Below are 8235 nucleotides of genomic sequence, written 5' to 3' on the forward strand. Positions count from 1 at the left end.
TAAAAGATAGAGACTTCAAACCAAAATGTGGGAGAGTGCAGATACAAATACAGCGCGCCCGTGCCATACGCGGGCGCACCATACGTGGCCTTGAGCATACACGCTCAAGCCGCGGGGCGCGCGCGGGGCGGAAGGGGCAGCGCGTCCCATTCAATTGAATGGGCACCTGCGCCGCCGCGCACAAGCCCCATTGTTTCCAATGGGGCTCGAGCATAGGTGGAATTTGCCTTACGCGGAGGGATCCGGAACAGATCCCCCGCATAAGGCGAGGACGGACTGTACATACGCACACATATTTTTATAGGTTTTGGTACCAGAAATCAATGGAGCTCACAGCCATTCTATACACTAAATCCATCCTGGTTAAGCTAAGCTCTGTTAATTTAAACCGGAGGATATAATACAGAGGGATGTTATTTGGGGCCAGTCTACACAATGAAAATAATCCTGGTAGAATATGAATAGAATGTGATCTGGTCATAAATGATTCAAATATATTGGTCCTAATTTGTGGAGTGGGAGTGAAAAGGTCCTCAAACACTGAAAGAAAAGGGCTTATAATTTTTTAGAATGGTATACGGAAGGAAGTGCATTATCGAACATGTGTACATCCAGTTATTCACATGACAGCACATTTTGGCAGAAGGCAAGTGGATGGGAGTCTCTTCATCTGGAAGTCTCTTCACCTCCTGAGGTGAAGGCAATGAGCATTTAAATACTTAATGTTATCTGGCTTGGAGGAACTATGCTGTGCATCAACTCCTTCCTCACGACACCCAGTTATTAACTCTTTCTGCCCTCATTAAACCTCCTGTCCTCATTAAGCCTATACTTTTTCCTGAACAACAAGGAGAAATAAACATTTGCTTTCTCCCCAACACATACACACATACTTCATGTTCTGACTGGATGGATGGGGAGCAACCATCATCCATCTTCCCCCCCTCCCAGCCCATGGCTCAGAAGACAACCCAGGGAGCCTTCTCAGTGACCTATTTAAAGCAGAGATCATATGACACTAGTGCAGTGGTTCCCAACCTGGGGGTCGGGACCCCTTTGGGGGTCGAATTACAATTCCCCAGGGGTCACCAGGGACCTCCCTCAGAGCACCACTTCCCAAACAAAGGGCTCCCAAGCTAGGCCCATTAGAGCAGCAGCCACCTCCAGGCCCCTCCTCAGTTGCTTAGCAACTGCCCACAGAGTTCCCTTTCCTGCCTCTCTCCGGAACATAGAGCTCTGCAAAAAGGGAGAGAGACAGCACATCCAAAGAGTTTCAGTTTCACTTTGAACCACTACCCCTCTGCCCTTCTATGATGGGGCTTTCTGGACAGGTTTCTTCAGAGGGGGCTGGCCATTGCCATCCTCTGAGGCTGAGAAAGTGTAGCTCCTTGCCCAAGGCTCAAGGCAAACCTATCCTGGGGCTTTCTGGTCAGGTTTCTTCAGAGGAGGCTGGTCATTGCCATCCTCTGAGGCTGAGAGAGTGTGGCTTCATGCCCAAGGCTCAAGGCATACCTATCCTGGGGCTTTCTGGACAGGTTTCCTCAGAGGGGGCTGGCCATTGCCAACCTCTGAGGCTGAGAGAGTGTGGCTTCATGCCCAAGGCTCAAGGCATACCTATCCTGGGGCTTTCTGGACAGGTTTCTTCAGAGGAGGCTGGCCATTGCCATCCTCTGAGGCTGAAAGAGTGTAGCTCCTTGTCCAAGGCTCAAGGCATACCTATCCTGGGGCTTTCTGGACAGGTTTCTTCAGAGAGGGCTGGCCATTGCCAACCTCTGAGGCTGAGAGAGTGTAGCTCCTTGTCCAAGGCTCAAGTCATACCTATCCTGGGGCTTTCTGGACAGGTTTCTTCAGAGAGGGCTGGCCATTGCCATCCTCTGAGGCTGAGAAAGTGTGGCTTCATGCCCAAGACTCAAGGCATACCTATCCTGGGGCTTTCTGGACAGGTTTCTTCAGAGAGGGCTGGCCATTGCCATCCTCTGAAGCTGAGAGAGTGTGGCTTCATGCCCAAGGCTCAAGGCATACCTATCCTGGGGCTTTCGGGACAGGTTTCTTCAGAAGAGCTTTGCCTTTGCCAACCTCTGAGGCTTTTTTTGTGATTAATCACTATGCTTTACTTATGTTCAATGAAAATATGATTCATGAAACTAGCAAAATTAAAGTTATGAAGTAGGAACAAAAATAATTTTATGGTGGGGGTCACCACAATAGGAGAAACTGTATTAAAGGGTCGCGGCATTAGAAAGGTTGGGAACCACTGCACTAGTGGAAATAAGTGACAATGCAAGTGGAAGTGCATATGTTTTCCTAGCATGTGGCCAGCAGAATACTCATACATGTGAACAGGTAATAATGTTTGCAGTGAAGTATGGACAATTTAACATGAATTAAAAGGTGTGAAAATCTGCACAAGTTTGCATAGCACACTTACATGTAAACAGGCCCGCAGCTGTTGCTATTACTAAACTTTTGAAAATTTGAAATTATGTTTCAAATGCTTTTCATCTACTGAGAATCTCTCACATATTTACCAGTTGATCCAGAGCTATGTCCTATCCATCCCTAGATACAAAAAGCACTTGTCTTGCACTAAAATATTAAGGCTTTATATATAAAATCTTGACGCTGAAGATCACTTTCCAGAACCAAATGCTTAAAGGTCACTCTTGCTAAGGACTTAATAAAATTCAAATTGCATTTCATAGTGGATGCTAATGATTTGGCACTTTATATATAGTTAGAGGATTGTCTAATTCAAAGCAAATGTTTTCCAATTATTACTTGAAGGCTTCATTAGTTCCTGTGATTCCCTGTTGTATTTTGAGAGATTTGCTCAGGTGAAAACTTCCTGTTAGCTTTGCCTTATTAGACACACAGTGAAACTAGACCTTGCAAGGGTGGTTATTCTGAACTAACAAATCACATAAGAACACTGAACAGAATGGATATTACAGTCACTTTGTTTCTGAACGGAATATTGAATTAATTTCACTGACAAAAAGTGTGATTTTTCTCCTCTTAAAAATAATAAAATAAAACTTACTGTCAGTGAAAGCAGTCTAATAATAAAAGTGTGTATGTGTGTGGAGGTGGTGGGGGTGGTTTCGTCTGTTTGTCTCTGCGATAAGTGCAAAAATATAAAATCTAGACACCTGAAATGTGGCATGTATACTAAGAGTACTAACTAAAATATGTCTGTATTTATCGTACCGCATTGTTTCACTAGGCCACTAGTGTCAGACTGATGACTCCTTTGATGACCAACCAAAAAATAACAAGATTACACATAAAACATTAGATTAAACAAGGGTCACTTTATTTGACCTCAAACCTATTTAAACTGCTCTTGGGGCTAAGCAATAAAGTGGGGGGGAAGAACCTGATGTGGGTCCAACTGAGGCCCAGGTATCAACCTGTGACCTCCTTCCCTTGGATGAGACACCTGACACTGAGAGCAATTCAATATCATTGGTTGCTCCCCAGCTAGCAGTTTACTGGAAGTAAAGCAAGGGCACTTCCTCCTAGGTCTGTGGGTTTTACAGAAAAGAACAAAAACAACAACAAAACCCTGATCAGCCCCAAGAGAAGACTATTCCTCTGACTCCCTAGCCCCGCAATTTGTGGAGGCAGTTTTATAGTCCAACCTTTCATCAAAAGTGTACACTGAAGTCTGATATTTTCCCCCAAAACTTGCCACAGACAAGGGACATGTTCCCACTTAGTCCCTTTTAGCCACCAGCCCAGCTAAAATGGCCCTCATCCCCTTTTTCAAATCTCATAAGAATAAGATATTGGTTGCTTAATCTAGGGCCTATCTGGAACATTATGTCCTGGGCTGGCCTCATGATGGCGACCGCACACATTAAGCCAAAACTGGTACAACACCATGTTGTTTCCCTGAGTGCCAGTGCAGCCTCTCTGGCCAAGCAGTTCCCTGGGACAGCCTGCCTAGTGTATTGTCACTTCTGCTGAGATCATAACAGGGCACCCTGCCATGTCAGCAATAAGGAGGGGGTTGCTCTATGTTACCTCAGCAGAAAGGACAGTGCACTGGGCCAGCTTTATATGGAGCTCCTTCACAAGAGGAAGTAGCAGAGGTAGCTTGGAAAACAGGACAGCCACTTTCCCATCACTGCTCAGCATAGGGAAGGAGGATGGTGTGGCTCTTGACGTATGAAAAATGGATTGGGCTAAATCAGCCCTGGTTCAGCTGTGCACATGGCAAAAACACCTGAGGCCACTCTAGGATTTCTAAGAAACACTGGACTTCCTCCAGCTTTGCTCAGTTTGGATCAAAGATGGTTTAAATCCCCCCCTCCCAAAATGGACTCTCTCCAGACATAGCCATACATTGTAAAAACTGCCATCACCAGTTTCAGGGTGTGTTTGATATTTTTCCTTGGTGTAAACAACCCTCCTCTGAAATTGAAAGTTTGCTTAAGAGTTGGGGATAAGAAAACTTGAGGTTTGGCCCAAATCACTGCAATTCGTGTCACAGGGACGTAGCCAAGGGGGGGTTCTTGGGGTCTGGACCCCCCTTCCATTAGAAAAATGAATGGTGTGTGCTGCTGCGCCACCATGCCCAAGCCCCATTATAATGGTGGCACTTAGTCTGGACCCCCCCCCTTCCTAAAATCCTGACTAAGTCCCTGCGTGTCAGGTGACGCTGATCAAACTCAAAACCTTCCCATCTGTAACTAGAACAGAACAGTACAGTACAGGTCAACCTACAGTGTAATCTGACTTTCTTGTGAACATTTCCTATCTCCAAGTATGTATTTATGTTTATATATGCATCTTTTTTCATGCCTGTATGCATACATGTAGAGAGAGAGAATGAGAACTCCTTATAGATGGTAGAACTACTTTTTCTTTCAGGTATCAAGCTTCCATTTATCTAAGAGTAGGCCAACTGAACTCCCATTTGAATAATAATGTATAATATTGCACTATTATGTTTTCTTTTTCAAAGAAATGCAAATTTATGGCAAAGACTGTAAGTTTTATTTATCTATTCAGTGTCAATTTGTCCTCTGGTTCATTTTTACAAACAGAAGGAAACAGGAAAAAATATTGGGAGGGGGATTTAATTCTGGCTATTACTATATAGTATCACCAATAATATAAACATTTTAAAAAGGTTTTGCTTGTTTGTTTGTTTGGCATATGATACAAAGATTTCCTCCCCTACATATCTTCAGTCATGTTACAGAAACTCACCCTGAGTCAAATCAGTGTTTGTTCCCATTTTGCAGCTAAAATGTGTCTCCAGTTGCAAGGTTTAGATACTGCTGGTTTTGTCTTTGTCACCCATTCCTACCTGCCCTGACCAACTCCAGGTAAAAAAGATTCTGGAGCAATAGAGGGTGCCTAAAGAATATATAGCTGTAATTTCTGCACAACTCACACCAGGAGTATGGAAAGTGCAACTTGCTGGCCTTAAGAAGTACCCTCCCAAAACCCTCAGATTTAAAAGTTAGTGCTGAATTACAGTTCCTACATCTTCTCTCCACTTGCATGGTTATTCTGATCTATTTGACAGATAAATACCACATGGCCCTTTCCATGACAGGATCAGGCCTTGAATTTGCTGCATTAAAAATGGAGCAAATCATGCTTTAGTTCAAATTGGGGAGGAGAGTTAAAAGACCACAATCCTCAAAGCACCTATTCAAGCCAGAAATAACCTACAGTTTTAAAAATTCAAATGCAGGGATACTGACAGATTGGAGAGGATTTTTAGCAAGCATAACTGCTGTTCAATGATTTGTGATCAAGTGAGGATGTCCTGGACAGGGCATGACATACGAAAAAAACATTTAATTAAATTCCATCAATCTATCGGATAGCTGTTATGCCGGTTGGTTTTTATTGCTCCTATGTCTGCCGAAAATCCTCTGCCTGTATTTTTTGGGAGGCATATGTATTTGAAAGTGATGCTTGTTCTTCAGAGGTGTGTCATGGGGAAACAATCACTACTCTTCTGAATTCACTTTCATTGTCAGTATTGCCTCAAGGGGTAGCACTTGGCAGTTGGAGAGGAGGTGAGATTTCTTGCCTGTGAAGAGCTTGTCTTAAGATGGAAGACCTTCTTGGACAAAATCTTTGCTTCCAGGGAGAGATGTGGAGGGCAAGAGTCAGACACTTGACAAAACATTTCCTTTGAGGAAATATATTGTTACCTCAGGACATGTTTGCTTGATTTGGACAAGCCTGAGGCAAAACATTGTTCATAGCTGTAGTCCAAAACTGATGCTCCGTGCCTCAGTCTTTCTTATCTGTGCTGTTTCACCTTTACAGGGAAAATTAATAGATTTCCTTTCAGCATTTCATTCTTCTGACAAATGTAGGATTTTTGCTGCTCTGTTTTCTACAAATTGGATTGATTAGGCAATCTGAAATGGCTGTGTGGTGGATGCTACAGGGCTTGGCTGGAAAACTTTCCTGAAAATTATAAATGAAAAATGCTACTACAGTGAATATGTGCATATTATTGCTAAATAACCAGGCACTAGCTAGTGGATCACACATCCAAAAAAGCCCTACTATGTGTATTTGATAGTAACTAATAAAAAAAGATGTTGGAGTGAACTACATAGAAGTACTTTTTCTCCTCTCTATTTCTTTCTGCCCAATTCTAAAAAAAAATTACACACCGTGCTAATATTCACTCACCCTCTACTATGGCAAAGAAATAAGGGGGTCATGGATCTTACTTTAAAAAGAGAATCCTATAATTAAAGGTATTTTCTATTTGAAGACTTGTCTAATTTTTGTCTAGTGAATTTTTTTTAAAGTAAGAAAAGTTTTTTTTTTTAAAGTAAGGAGTCCAGGACCATTTAATCCTATCAGCAGTTAGCACCTGGCCAGCAAACTGAGGATGCAGAGAAGTCTTCTGGTCCCATAAAATTAAAAATAAATAAATATCCAATGAAAAGCCCATTGCGGATGCACAGTAAAATTAAGGAGGGTGAAAAGCAAAAGAAAAAAGAGCATGTGTCAAGAATGGAATAAAGGATGAATAATCAAAGAAGAACACAGATGTGTAACCCAAGAGTGCAAGAATAGAAAAAGGAAAGCTAAAGCTCAGAACAAGCTGATACTGGCTTGGGAAGTAAGAAGCAAGAAAAGAGTCTTTTCTACCCAATATGTTCTGGGTCCTAATGGATCAAATGACTCAGTGAAATCTTAAAAATGGATTTCCCATGTCCCATCCCCACTCTCTAAGAGCTACATTCTGCTAGCTCCATTTCTATCTCTCTGTTTTTTTGCAGCACTCTTTTCTCCTTATAAAAGTGAAGCTGTGTGTCCGATTTGACACACTTCTTTCCTTTTCTATATGTGGCCTTATCCAATCCACCTAGGTTCTATTCCAACTAGCATTCATAGGTGGGGGATAAACCACACTGCATGCCCTCTCCAAGACCTAACACAAATCTTTACCTGTAGCACAGAAACAGGGATATGTATGCATTCCTTATACAAATTATGTGGAATCATGGGGCCTGTATGCACAAATGTGAGCAGTAGAATAAACTGTCTTGGAGTTGGTGGTCTCTCCAAATTGGAGGTCTGTAAACAGAGGCTGGATGGGCATCTTTCAAGAGTGCTTTAGTTGTATATTCCTGTATGGCAGGGAGTTGGACTAGCAACCCTTGTGACCTGGTCTAATTCTATGATTCTGAGGCATGGTACAGACCGCCAAAAAGGTGTGTAGCAGTGCAGGTATTAGGGTTAGGGAGTGCACACAATCTACATGCTCCCTAACCCTAATACGTATGGATGGCAGCATAATGGCAGCATCCTGTGTACAAGGGCGCTGCCATTATGACATCACGGCCGTGGCATGACACGGCCCGGACATGATGTGTTCGCTCCACTTCAGGCCACTTGTGGCAGCCTAACAGCGGTGCTAGAAGGAGCTCCTAATGGCTGCAGGAACGGTGCCAGGGAGAAAGGGGCTGAGCGGCCCCTTTCTCTCCTGGCTGTGGCTCCCGGGGTGTCCTGGGGCATGAAGCCCCAAGGACACCCCTTTTCAGGCCCAGGGAGAAAAGCACCGGATTGGGGCTTTTGGGCTGCCACTGTGGCTGCCCTTGCCCCAATCCATGCCTGAATGGAGCGGCTGCAGATTTCCCTCATAAAGCCCTATAACTGCTTTCATTCTCATCTGAGAGAAAAATGGGATATAAATAAAATAAATGAATAGATAAATAAGCAAGCGCTTATGGCATTTCAACA

The sequence above is a fragment of the Sceloporus occidentalis genome, unplaced genomic scaffold (assembly GCF_023333645.1).
Source record: "Sceloporus occidentalis isolate IW3139 unplaced genomic scaffold, rSceOcc1.0.p SCAF_3, whole genome shotgun sequence".
In the NCBI taxonomy this organism is placed as follows: domain Eukaryota; kingdom Metazoa; phylum Chordata; class Lepidosauria; order Squamata; family Phrynosomatidae; genus Sceloporus; species Sceloporus occidentalis.